The following is a 15,337-nucleotide window of genomic DNA, read 5'->3' on the forward strand; positions in this document are numbered from 1 at the left end:
TAATAGAATTAAGTCTTCTAACCAATTATTTTACCTAGACCTTTCTATTACTGAAGTGTTAATATTTTCTCAATTGGTTCTTACACATAATTATTTTTTCCAGGAAGTTCATATTAATAGTGTTTTACCTGACGTGAAAATCTCATGTTCAGATTTCAGCAGGTGAAAACACACTACTTAGAAATTTCAAGTTTCTTGAAAGCCAGGTTTAAGTAAAGATGAATTTATAAATTTTCTCTTTTTGGTTTTTCTCCGGTACCAGGAACCGAACTCACGACCTTGCGCTTGCCAGGCAGGCGCTTTTTGCCACTGAGCTAAATCCCCAGCTTCTCATCTATGATTTTTTTCTAAAACCCAAGCTTCCTGTCTTAATGTCTCTCCTATGATTTCTCACCCCTGATTTCAATGTCCCACTCAAATGCTATCTTCATTAACTATTTTCTGATCAGCATTGTTAAACATTTTCTTTCATGAGTTGCTATATTTGCTAAAATAGTTGGTGTTTGCAAAACGCAAACACAGGACAGAATTCTATTTCTCAGTGTCATAGTTCCCCCTCTGGGCCCCTCTGTGATATTAAGGGTCTCTTGTCTCTATTTTGTGAATGAGAAAAGTGGAGTGTGGGGAAGTAACACTTGAAGTCACATTGGTTTGAGCACAAAGCCAAACATTTAAATACTTCCCTCAATGTTTTGTGTCATCTATTTTGTATTAATAAACTTCATTGTAGCATTGTTTTATCAGATAAATAATTTATTTGGTGACATGATCAAATCAGCCCCTTAAATTAAGAATCTTGCTTTGCATGGTAATTTATTTATGATTAATGCTCAGCCCTTTGCCTGGGTTCATAACTGAATGATTGAAGTGTATAAAACACATAAAATTTAGCACATCTATTACAGGAAGAGATCTAGTAATATCATTTAACTTGAGCTAAGCTTATAATCCAGTAAATCCATATATTCAGCAATGGTATAACCCACACAGAATAAAAAGGGGTGGCTGCTTTGAAATCTATAAACTCTGAATATCTGTAAACTTACATTTGCTTCACTACAGCTATATATGAGAAGAATGTGTTAAATTAAAAGCAATTTGTGAGGTGAACAGATTTTCTTAGTTTCCTGTTAAAGTCGGTTTCCAATTATGTGGATGTGTGATATAGATTTTGGTTTCTTTTTGGACTCCTTTTGCGAGGGTTTCTCTAGCAGGCTCTCTCTGGGGTTCTTTCTGTCCAGAGATAATTTAATAAGCTGATACGGTCAGCTCCATTCTACTGTATCATATGAGTTCCTGTCTTATGTCCTCATCACCAATGTAAGTGCTAAATGCTTGGAGCTAATGAGCGAACAGAGGACTTGTGAGAAAGACATATCACACAGAAAAAATATCAAAGGAAACATTAGATAAGAGTAAGACTATGATTAATGAAGCATGAAATATTTCTAACTCGTAGAATTTGCAGTATATTTGATTCTCTGTACAAATATCATAGCAGAAATTTATAATAATTGATATACAATATAAGAAATACAGAAACCATGAATAATATTTTTTACTCATTGATATTCTTTATTTTTTATATCATAAACATAGATGTCTTTTTTTATTTTTTATTTTTTTGTGTGCTGGGACTTGAACTCAGGACCTTGCACTTGTCAGGCAGGCACTTGTGCCTGGGGATCCAGCCCTGTGTCTTTATACACTTCAACAATATATTCAGAATCTTTTCTTTCTTAGTTAAAAAAAGTATGCATTTCCTTTTAAGTACATTTCTAAAGCTCTTCTTTCACATCAGGAAATGGCTTGGAAAGTGAAAACTTCTCCAATATGTAATATGTTCTAGAAGGCTGTAAACACCTTCCTTTGAGTGAATTACGAGCCAAGTTCTCAATAATTTAGTCAACTCTCCCCATTCATTAGTGTGACTTCCTAGAAAAGACAGAACATTGCTAAGATCATGGGATTCCTACTGTTTTGGGGGAGTAATCACATTATAATCACTTTCCCTCCGATTGTTCAGAAAGGATTTTTTTTAGAAGCACAGAGCTCAGCATAAATCAAAGTGAACAAGAACCTGCAGACTTACAACAGCTCCTTCTCCATAAAGAAAACACATGGCTGGGATCTCTCACCGTGAGGCTGATCATTGGATGATATTCTACATGATCATTTCAGCAGAAACAGGGGAAGTGCTTACGTTTTCAATTAATCTTTTTGAAAGCTCCTTTAAGTATTTTATGCTAATGAGGTTAAGGACACATTCCTTCACTTTTTTCTTCATTGCTTTATAATAATTCCTAATCTGGTACAATGACAGCTACACTTGGGGGATGCAGTCCCTGCTTTCAAGAAGTTTGGCATGTAGCTGTGTTATGGTTTTTGTCTGTGTGTCCCCCCAAAGCCTCCTGCGGCCCTGGGGCAGGCTATTAGAGTTTGAATATGGGTGTGAGAGCTGCACCTGCCCAGGAGTGGATAGTTTGCATATGTAAGGGAGAGGAAAAGAGTGCTTGGGGCATTCCTCCCCCATTCCGCCCTGGTGTGTGCTTGCAGCTTAGCTGTGTCTGTCACCATGAGCTGCAGCTCTCTGCCATGTTCCACTCTGCCTTATAATCTGACAAGTACGGACTGATACTTCCACAAACTGTAAGCAAAATAAACCTTTTCTTCCTTAATTTTGGGAGTCAGGTATTTTGTCCCAGCAGCGAGAAAAAAGTAACCAAGACAAGCTGGTAATATGGAGTGTGGTAAGACATTATGAAACTATGTGATTTATTTCCACTAAAAATTAGAAGAATACAACATATATTTATGTATTTAATCATTAGGTCCATTTTTAAAAGAAGGTATGTTGGAGGACACATTTATTAGAATTATTCAAACATCATTTTGGGATAACTATTTCAGAACTGATTTTAGTGCTATTTGAATATTTATCAGTTAAATGTGGATTTGGCATTTACAGTTAGCCAAATCATGGATTAATGACATGCAGACTAGCAGAACTGTTTAACACCATTTTATAACTGTTAAAAATATATGATGATACTAATCAATCTGGAGGCAATTTCTAAAATTGAAGAAAATTACTGGTAGATCACACTATTTCACTATCATATAGATTAAAAGAACAAACCACAAAAATCATGGATTGAAAGCAAATGGACTTGAATTAAATCTTATGTACCCTTGCTGTCCAAGTTCTTCTTCTTCTTTTTTTTTTAAGTACCGGAAATTGAACTCAGGACCTTGTGCTTGCCAGGCTGGCGCTTGTGTCACTGAGCTATATCCCCGGCCCTGTCTGTGCCCCTAGAAAAGTATTTGACTTACCGAGCCCCGGCCAGTATTCATTCTATGTCAAGAATGACACAAGTTTCTAATATCAACTTTACAACATAATGGAAATGTTATTCTTAATTATTAGAACATTTGATAGTTACATGCCAATAAAATTTCCTGTATAATAGCTTAAAATATGGTTTTAAATAGTATATTTTGCTAATTTTAAGTTAATAAATCTTTCAGATATATCTGATTCAGTAGTTTAGTCACTGAAAGTTCCAGTTATTTGGGGAATATGGAGACACTACTTTTACATTTTTATTACTTTGGTGATAAAGTTTTAATAAAAGTATCAACAGTTTTTGTCAGAATAAATATCACTGACATATTTCTGGCCTATGTGTATGTGTAGCACACACATGTGTAACATAATTAGCTCAGAGGGATACAGCAAATATAATCAGTACAAAGAGGAATAGTTCCCAGAAAAAACAACTGGAATATGTTGATTTTATTATACCAGTTTTTGGGTTTTCTTCATGCTTGTCAAGAGACTATATAGTAGTTTCTTAGATATAGGTGTGAAAAACAAAATTCTTTTTCCACTTGTTCCATCTATGTGGATTATATACTTCCAAAAATTCCAAATCCAGCAGTTCAAACTTGTGATGGTTAAGTTTGATTGTCAGCTTTATTGGATGGAGAAGCACCTAAGAGATTGGTGAGGCATACTTTTGGTTGTATCTGAGTGTTTTCCAGAGATGATTTGCACGTGGAACAGCAAAGTAAGCAAAGGGATCTTCCCCGAATGTGGGCATCTTGTGCAATGCAGGGAAGGCCCAGATGGAACAGTGTTAGGAGAAACCTGTAGTGTGAGCGCTCTCTCTGCTTCCTGGTGCCATGAAGCTAGCGGCTGTCCTTGGCAAGATCCTTCCACCATCTTCCTGCCTTGGAGCCAGCCAACCATGGACTCAAACGTCTCACATGCCAAACTGAACATTTCCTCATTTAGTTATTAATCTCAAGTATTTTGTCAGTGATGAAAAGCTGACTAATACAAAACTCTATTATGTGAAATCCTTTCAGTTTGTATCAAATATCATTTTTAATTTTGCACTGTATAACATGTGGATTTCTTTTTGTTTTGCATTTATTTTTACCTCCATATTTTTAACTTTATCTCCAAATTCCATAGGGCAAGGACCTCTTCCCCCCTTGACTTTCAAAGCATCACATGTAGTGCCTTAGGTATAATGTGGGCTCCAAGAATCAAAGAATTCTTATGAAGTATAACCATCCATGTCTCACAGTGATATCTTTAGTTCACCCAGAAGATTTCATAATTCATTATTCATATGAACAGATTATGCTCTAAGCATGTTTATTTGCATTTCCTTGGTAATCATTTCAGCAGGTTTTTGAGACTGATACAATTAATGTTATTTCACACATGAGGAGCTTATTAGGCTGAGTAAGTTGTTTATAACCACACAGGTAGCATGTCATGAAGCTAACACTCAAATCCAAATTTCACTTCTTGGTTAAGGCCCTTTCCATTATAGCTGTAATTCATGTAAAATAAAATAAAATAAAATAAAATAAAATAAAATAAAATGTACAACTGAGGCATTTTTTTAATCATTACAAGAGAAAACTATTTTCTTTTGCAAAGAACCCTACAGGTAAAAACATTTGAAAAGTACCTGCTCTCATGTTTATGCCAGTTCAAAGGGAAAGAGCAGAAGAAAGCAGTGTATGTGTATGTTAAAAGGAGGAAGAAGGAAAAGAGAGAGAGTGAATGATGAAGGGAGAGGAAAGGAGAGGGAGGGGAAGAGAGAGAAAAAGGGAGAGGGAGAGGAGAGGGAGAGGGAGATGGAGAGGGAGAGAGAAAAGGAGAGGAGAGGGGAGAGAGAGAGAGAGAGAGAGAGAGAGAGAGAGAGAGAGAGAGGACAGAGAGACAGACAGTGAGACAGAATATTCTAGCTCAGTTGCCAAAATGCATTTAAGAACATAGTATCTAATATTTAATTTCAAGTTACTTACAGAAACCCAATAACTCTAAATACAGATTTATTGGGACCCCTGTGCTGACAGCGTTTGCGGGGAGTACAGAAATCAGGGCTTTGCCAAGATACGGAAATCTAACACAAAGAAGGTGCGTGGGCTGGCTGGCTGCTTCGTGAATTAATTAATGGTAACAGAGTTCTAAAGGAGTAAGATAGCCATTCATCTTTATTGTTCGCATTCCCTTAGCCTCAGCAAAGGATCTTTAGCGAGACAGGGTCACTGGGAAGGACTTTTTGTGAATTTAATTTCAATTTTAAAGGACAGAAGCATTATAGCTTCTCTCTGGGTTATCTGCAAAGGAAGTATGTTTATATTATCTAATGAAAATAAAATTGTTGAATACATGCCTAGTTTATCAGTACTAGCAGAGCCAGTGATAGTAAGATAGGTATAGTAATATTACTTTTTCAAATTGGTGCAGATATATTTATAGTATGAGCCAATTGCTAAATTAGTTACTGTGAAGCCTACACAATTTACTAGTCAGATGCCAAGGAATGTAGGAGAGAAAGTAAGAGATCTAATCTTTATCCTCATAACCTTTTACAATTAAGATCTAAGAATGCCTCATTAACATAATTTCACTATTCTGGGAAACAATTCCAGGAAGTCATAATTGAAATAACTTTGTTGTATTAAACTACTAAGCTTAATGTAATTAGAGTAAAATAGAAAACATCAAATGTTGCTTTTATTCATGGCTCAAAATGTCTAATTTCTAATCCCTGGAAACTGAAAATCTTTTTTTTTTTTTTTAAGAATATTATCTTACATGACAAAATGGGCTTTATGAATACAATTAAATTAATTTGCTTGGGATAGAGAGATCACTTCTGAGTTGGCCATAAATGTGACTCCCAATGTTTTTATAAGAGAGGGTCTGAGGGTGACTTGACTACTAAAAACGAAGGCAAGACAATGATGAGAGCAAGATTCTGTGCTTATGGCTTGGAAAAGGAAGGAAGGCATTGTAACCTAGGGACTGCAGATGGCCTCACAAGGCATCCAGAAGAGACAAGGAAACCATTCCTTCCCAGTCTTAAGAAAGAAACTCTACTGTCTATATCCTGGCTATACCCTAAAGAAAATTAGCTTTAAATTTCTGACTTCTAGGGTTATAAATGTATAAATTGTGTTGGTTTAAGCCTTATCTTTGTCATAATTTGTTATAGCAACAATAGGAAACTAATATATTCACTATGAAATCTCTGTTTTTTCATAGTTCCTAACTTCTTCTGTGACAGATTTGCTCAATCCCTGAATAAATCCCATCCACCCTCATGAAAAGATATGAATACATCTGGAATAGATAAGCAATGAAAGGACAGCAGTAATGAAGAAATATTTTTTAAAAGTTCACTTAATGAAAAGAAAATCACATCTTTAAGTGAAAATAGACCACTTCAGATTGGAGAATATTCAAGAAAAGATTAGCACTCATGTATACCATTCAGAGGTACTTAGTCATTTAAAAAGGAAATGAATAGGCCTCAGAATTCTCTTTCATAAAATTAAGTGTAAGAAGGAATTTGATTCTCTTCAGGGTCCAGAATAAAATATCTAAGACTCAAAGATTTTAAATTGTTGGTGAAACTGTACTTTAAAAGAAAGGTGAAATGAAAAATATCAGTTATACATCTGAAATTCATGTGGAAATGAAATGGATGTTAGTATTGGAAGGAGAAGCCTTTGGAGGGGAGCTTGATTATGTGGCATCCTGAACAGGATTAGGTGTCCTTGTAAATGGGTTTGCAGGAAGGAATTTGTCCCTTTCACCCTTTTATCTTCTGCTGTGTGTGGACACAGCAAGGGGGAGGAAAGCATTTAAGGTACAATCTTGAGGCACAAACCAGAAGAGGAACCCGCTGGCAACCTTGATTTTAGAGTTCCCTTTGGAAAATTCTAAAGAATTTCAGAAAACAGTGTTTTGAATGATGACTATGAAGCTAAAACTGACAAGAACCATGTTAAAATTATTTTCCATAGGTTATGGCATTGTCAGTTTTAAGCTATGTCTGCTGGGTTTGCATCACAAGCAAATGTATTTCAGATATTAACACTATGATTGGATATTCTGGAAGTATTTAGTTCCGAATAAGTATTTGTTCTATACAAAGACACTTATGCTATCTTCATAGTAGAGAAATCAGCATGACACATCATAACTAAGTGCACCATAACTGACTGTCACCAGAAATGATGGCTCAGAATCATGCACTCTCTGATATAATGAACTTGAGAGGGAACATTTTATCCATTTTGCTCTTCCCAACACTATGTATCCTCAGTATCATCAAGAAAGCTATCAGCCAGTCTCAAATTGAAAGGAATTCTACACAAAATTGATGAGTAGTCATCAAAAATCTCGAGGCTATAAATTATAATGCAAAGCTTGAGAAGTTGTCATAGATCAGAGGAGGTTAAGAGCCTGCACTACTACAGGGACCATGGAATCCCTGATCTGTTCCTGGGACAGGAAAAATAAAGGAATATTTGGAGAAAACTGGGCATAATCTAAATCAGATCTATTATTCAGTTAATAGCACTATGCTTATGCTAATGTCTTAGTTTTGACGATTTTGGCATGATTATGAAAATGTAAACACTGGGGAAAACTGAGGAAAAGATAACTGGAAATTCTAAAATATTTTTGTATTTCTTTTGAAAGATTCTCCAAATAAAATGTTAAAAATAGTTTTATATACAAATCTAGCATCTCAAAGCCACACATGGCATACCATTAAACCAGAAATTACTACAATGGCTTGAATTTACCCTCAAATAGTAATGTGATGATAGGATGCCCCAAAAGTCACAACTGGAGGATTCAGACATAGAATCGGACTTGGGAATAATAATGGCATGTAGCAGGAAGCAGGCAGTTCACAATTGCTTTTGACTCCTCTTGAAGGAGGAAACCACATAAAGGAGAGGAGTATTTTGTTCCAGAGATCAAGGTGAAGAAATCTGTAAAGGGAACTTCCACAGGGATGAAGATTATGAGCAGAATTATTATTTAAATAATTGATTAACTATAAGGTGTGGAGATAGCCTGACTCACACTTTGCCATACTGAAATGATTGAAAGTTTCATGGGGAAGTCTAATTCTATAGTAAGTAGTTTACATCTCACTCAGAGGCAAAAAGCTTCTTGTAGATCAAAATGAAATGAAGGAATTGAGGGAAGAATAAACCACATCACAACAAAGATAAGGATTTAAAAAAATTTATCTATCTACATGTCTGTCTGTATCAGAGAGAAAAATAACTCAATTAAAAATGTGACTAAATGCAGTAAAACTTAACCAGATGCCTTTAATTACAATATATTTGACCACACTAATGAGGTTTCTACTTCTAACAATTAATTTTGATATGAAATTTTCATTTACTGTGCATGAATTTTCCTTTGAATAATTTGTTGATGTACAGAATCAGAAAAGAAAGTAACTTAGATCTTGGCGGAGCACTCTGGCATTTTTTAGGAAGAGGAAATAGAGCTCATAGTTGAGAATGGACAAACACATCTATTTTTTCACATTGTTGCCAGATGTATGTGACCCCATGATTTTGACGAGTATCATTTAATAGCTAATACAACATTTTTCTAGAAACCATTTCCATCTCTGAAGCTTTCTGATTGCTCTATATCAGCATCACACATAAGAAAAAGAACAGCTACACTAATTCATGAATGTAGAAGATGTTAAACATGTTGCAGGAAGACCTGGCATGTTCACAGGGAATCAGGCTGATATTCCTATTGGGGGCATAAGAATATCAGAACTAGAGGGGAAATTGATCCCAAGGAGTTTCTACTGAATATTAAGTTTCAAGTTCACTGCACAAAAAGTCCTCATTTCAGAATCTCTAATTTCCCTATCACTGAGGGTTCATGAATCTAACCCTTTTGCACTGTGGAAGGACTACTGCATTCACTATGTATATTTACTTTTTTATACACAAACTGTATGCTTGATTAAACACCCAGCAGTATGCACATTAGGTAATAAAAGGTACACAGAAGGTGAGTGTGTCTCCAGGTACTGACATCTCTCACTTTTAGTACCTTTGTCTCCTTTCTTAATTATTCTTTAAAAAGAACATTTTGAGACTGGCTGCTAAATGAATGTTTAGAAAACCATGTACACACATTCAGTACCTCCAAAGACTTGAAGCACAATTCAAGGGGATTATTAGTATAGTGATGGCAACAATGAAAGAACAACCTAGCTATAACATACAACGTGATTTGCATATTTTAAAAACTATTATTAATTCATAGTATTTAGAATGATGTTTACTGGTCTAAAGGGCTTTTTTTTTTTTTTTCCTAACTTGCACAATACTACCACAATGTTTTTAGTTCTGGTTTATTTAAAAATACGGTAACACACATGTTTCAATTAAGAGATAGGATAATACATTAAAGTATCCTCGTGCTTTATTAGTAACTGTCATAAAATAGAGATGAGGAGCCAGTCCTAAGTAGCTTGTGAGTGAAACTGATTCCTACTTTATCCAATATAGAAATACTAAAACACATTATTTTGTGTATAAAGTACTTTTAAACTTTGTACATGATATGCCATAGTTGCTATTTATTTTATTTTATTTTTTCTGACAAAATTACCAGAATGTCTGAAAGATATAAACTGAGAAAGAACCTATTCAGAATTATGCGTTGTGATATATAGGCTGGCAAAGAAGAAGCCCTTAGGGGCAATTTTCACTCCTTCTTGAATGCGAAACGAAGGTTCCCAAGCTGTGAGTTAAATTCCATGAATCATTTCAGATGATTCAGAAGAGGATGAAACTGAGATTGAGAGCGTGAACTTTAAAATACTTTCAGCCTCCCAAGCTTATTTTAAAAAATCCTATAATCCCTTCCTTGTTTGCTGAATCGGCTTTGCTACCATTTATCACCAACAATTTCTTCTGATAGAAGAATTCCATGGCAGATAGAGCCTTGGTGTTGGCTTTTATCTATAAAATGTATTACAAAATGAGAACTCAATGAGTAATGCTCTGTAAATGACTCCTTTCTTTCTGTTTTTTTCCACTCCACCTAATTACAGAAACGCATAATCAGTAAAATAACTCTGAGTCATACTACTTAAACATAATTTGCTAAGATTGTGACTTAGTGACAGAGTTTTTGAAAAAGTTTGTGATTTATGATAATTTAATGACTTCTTTCCTGTACAGTTTGTTAAGTGGGTGAATTAATTAGGACAAATAAAAATATAGTCAATCATTTTTCTATTTACTGCAGATTTTAAGTCTTTCAATACTTTAAAAATTATCCTAGGTTAATAGTGATATTTAAATTAACACAATTTAATTGTGCTATCAATATTAATATTAATAATATTAATAATTTCTGATACAGAAATATTTTTAGGGGGCTTAATAATCACCTAGAGAACTCTAGCAGTGTCTCAAAACAATATACCCAGAGATGTGTCCTGCCTTCTGTAAGATGTCTAAACTACATATGGAAGGTACTTCTGAAAATGGATATAACTCTGTAAGTTTAATATATTTTTTGTTATTGTGGCAAATGCTCTAGGGGCTTGCATAATCAGAGGGTTTCTCAAAATCTCCCTCTAGTGATTATATATTCTATGACATTATTTTAATTTCGGGACATTGATGGTTTCTCTAAGACAGTGGGATGCATATTTCAAGAGGGCAGCGTCTTTAACAGTCATTTTTACAACTATATTTCTGGTACTTGAAAAGGGTTGTAAGAGTGAAATTAGGCAGACAGGTTGGGGGCTACTGTATAAAGTTGATAAGGGGTGATTCTGTAAGGTACAAGAGAAGGAATTATTCCTCACTTTGAGGTTTTTATTTCTTTAATTGAATGATTGATTGATTGATTTTCTGTAATAATAAGACGATAGAGCCTGTATGCACTGAATAAATGCTTGGCTATTTGAATGTGGAGTTTGGGCATAGGTGGCAGGTTGAGATGTAAATTCAAAAATACCCTGTGCATAGATTGCAGTATACACCATAATATCGGGCGTGATGACAAAAGGCGTGGTTAAGGTAGGGAAGAGGGGAGTTTTAAGAATTTAGCCCCAGAATACTTCAAGCAAAATCCACATTTCTAGTAAAGTAAGTGAGAATTGGTCACTCACTTTTTAAGAGGAACAATTAGGCATTTTATGAGAGAAACCCCATTAGGATGAGTTCAGAGAGAAGTGGAGGAAGGATAGAAATCAGATATAGTGGATGCAAACACTTTTGGAGAATTTTGTAATTAAAAAAAAGAGAATTTGGCAGTAACTGGGGAGGATAGTAAATTTAGGAAATCTTCAGCATGGTATAATCTGTTTATAATTAAAGATTAGTCTGAGTTTAGGAAAACATATATTTTCATTTGTGAAATTTTTGATGCTACTCAAATGTATTCATAAAAATTGGATAATTCCATATTCATTCAGATATATATGTAAAGATATCTATATATCTATATATAGATATCTATATATCTATATATATAGATATATATATATATATAGAGAGAGAGAGAGAGAGAGAGAGAGGGACAGACTCATTAGTCATAGACAAAATCTCAAGCTTTCCCTCTAAAATCAGTGTCTTGTGTTATTGAAGGCCATGGGTTTTGAGTTAGAGTTCCATTTCAAGCTTTGACCTTTACTTTATAAATCTGAATAATAGTTCAAGCTTTGACTTTTACTTTATAAATCTGAATAATAGTTCACCTCTTCTGGATGCTTTATAAGCTCCAAATATTTCTCTTAGTGCTTAACTGTCAATTAATTTTCAAGCAACCATTGTAAGATACGTGCTATTATCAAGTTCTCTTAATAAAAGTATAAGATGCAGAAAGATGAGAAAATTATCCTTTAAATCGAGGATCCTACCTGGTAAGACTGACTTTGTATGGCTAGCCCGTACTCTGGACTCAGGTTTGCCCAACCCCCACATTATAATCAGCGGTTCTGTAACAGACTCCCACGTCCTCACCAAAATTAGCAGCATGCTTATTCATCACTTCAAGGAAAAACTACTCCGTTTAATTTTTTAAGTTTAATACTTATTAGTTCCACAGAAGCTTCAGTAAAGGGTAAAGCCACAGCCAGCGTGACTCTTAACTTTTGCTGAATCAAAGTGTGTAAAGTTCAGGCAGTGTAGTCTTGTGATAGTGAGAAAGCAATCTATAAAGTATGAATAACCTTTTAATACTATTTGTTCAGTAAGTCACACCGCAGATAAACAATCAAAGTTAGGCTTCTTGGATGCATGAAAGTTTTTCTCCAAGGAATATCTTTGTATTGGAAAAATTCACTCTGGAAATAATCGTGCCTTATCGACAGCCGCTGGTCCCATGTCCTATCTTCTCAGGCTGTAACCATCCCTGAACCAGATGCCCTGAATTTGTTCCTGACTTAGAGAGTGTTTTTCGTTCCTATGTGTAGTTTCTAAAAACAATTGCTAAACAGTTGCTAAAAAACTATGAATTTATTGCATCCTGTTTCTGGAAACTTGCTGACTGTCTGCTTCTCTGTATACCTTGCCTGACTTGCTGTGGTCTGACTCCGGAGCTTTTCAGTCATTCTGGGAGCAGACTCCCTGAGTAAGAGGATAAGCACATCTTTGTGATCTTACTGCTGCCAACCATACATCTCTTAATTAGGTTCACAACTTTCCTTGGATAATTATACTTAGTTCTCTCTCTCATCTCTCTCTTTCTCTGATTTTGGATTTAGATAAGGTCATATTTCTGCCACCTTCGGGATTTTTATTCAGGGAAAACTAGCTAATTGCTGGAGATGCAGTATTTTATCCAGAAAATAGGTAGGATAATACTTTTGAAGAATGCTGTAAGAAGTAAAAGTTATGTGGGTAAAAGCAGTGGTGGAATATATCAAAGGAGAATTTCAAAGCCTTTGTGTATTAAATGATATTCTTATAAAATATCTTGGGGTGAGCATTAGATTGGATAAGATCTGCAAAATTCAGATTGAAATATAGGAGCTTACTTGAGTAGATACTGAGAAATTATGTTTCTTTACTTCATGTACAATCCGTAATGTTATGTTATGTTATGTTATGTTATGTTATGTTATTTATTTATTTATTTATCTTCTTGAGACAGGGTCTCACTATGCAGTTCAGGTTGACCTTGAGCTCACTTTGTAGCCCAGGATGGTCTTGAACTCACAAAGATCCTCCTGCCTCAGCCTCCTGAGTGCTGGGATTACAGGTGTGCACCACCACACCCGGCTCGTAATGTTATTTTAGATGTGGAATAAATGGATGTGGGATATCAATGTATATATTGCTTTTCATACTCCTGTGATTAACATTTTTTTGAAAATAAATAAACATGGTAGAGATATGGAAAATTGTCAAAAGGATGGAAAAACAAGTAAGTTTAAAGTCAATTTCATAGCCAAAAAAAATTATTATTATATAAATAAATCTATATTAAATAAAATGCTACTATACACAAAGAGGAAGACTCATTGATAAAAACCAGGATTAAATCTGCAAACAATTGCTCTAAGACAATCAGAGAAATTCTAGAAAGTAATTTAATAATATTAAATATGCTTATTTTAAAAAGAGCAGTAGATGCTCTTCTTTGGTTCTTGCTTATTATTTGATATACTTTTAATAACATACTTTGTAATTAGCAGGAATAAACTACTTCAATGGCTCTCAAAAATGGTAATGCATTTCTATCAAATAGGTATGTTCAATCATGACATATGAGGATGTAGGAGTCTATTTTTAATCCAGAATACAGTCTGTAATCATCTACAGTATATGAGAAACTTTTTGCTTAGGGAAGAGCTTGTCTCTTACTCATGGATGTCAGATATGAAATATAGAGATAAACTTGGCCTTAAATATGGTCTCTGAGTAATACTAGTTCTAACACTTAGACCATATATCTTTTGTAGAAAGTTACTTTAAAGTATAATGATATTGATTATTTGAAATCATTTTACTGTCTACACTTTCTGACAGTATACTTAAAAAATGCTTACAGTGAATTTTTAGGTGTGTGTAAATCTAACTCATTAACCTCCATTTGTCCTTATCTGCTCTAGAGGCATAGCAAATATATTTTAAAAATTATGCTGTAACTTTTAATAATCTCTGATATATAATTTAAATATTGTATAAATGTTTCTTTTGGCAAGTTGACGTAAGTATTATTATAAGAATATTTAGTACACTGAATGCAATATTATTTCCAAATACATTTACTTGAAGAAATAAAAGAGGAGAAAACTATAGATTTTCACAAATTAAGTCACTTAAAATGCTGACCTAAATTCCTTGATACTTTTTATTTCTCTGAAGTAAAATGTAACAGGCCACAATTAGTAAAACAATAATGATAACTTTCAAGAGCGAAATTAAATCTTGAAATGGTGATGAAATTAAAATTGTTAACCTAAGTATCCACCTTTGAAGTCCTGATTAAATATATTTTTGAAAGAAGCACATAGACAAAACTTTGTAGGAATTAATACTTTGCACATAGGTAAAGATAATTTTGGTGCCTCAAAATTTGATCAAATAATTATGTGGTTTTTGTAAACTTAAAAACTTTCTGGAAAGCTTATTTTTCCTGATACAGGGTTTTTCAAAAAGAACATTACTAACACACATATAAATATCATTTGACCATATGAAATGGATACCTTATGGATAATGTATACTTCGATAATGATGTTGGCTTTTTAAAATTTAGTGAGCTTTGACAGGAATTGGATTGAAATGATTCAGACAAGTAAAAAGTGAAATGATTAATTAAATTTTGTGTTGCTCAAGATAATTATTAAAAATTAGATAATCTGAAGAGATCATAGGTTTAAAAAAATTAGTGTAAAAATTCTATTTCTTTCTTTTTTTTTTTTTTTTTTTTTTTTGGTTTTTCTCCGGTACCGGGAACCGAACTCACGACCTTGCACTTGCCAGGCAGGTGCTTTGC

The sequence above is a fragment of the Chinchilla lanigera genome, unplaced genomic scaffold, assembly GCF_000276665.1.
Source record: "Chinchilla lanigera isolate Chin_1 unplaced genomic scaffold, ChiLan1.0 scaffold00002, whole genome shotgun sequence".
Classification (NCBI taxonomy): Eukaryota; Metazoa; Chordata; class Mammalia; order Rodentia; family Chinchillidae; genus Chinchilla; species Chinchilla lanigera.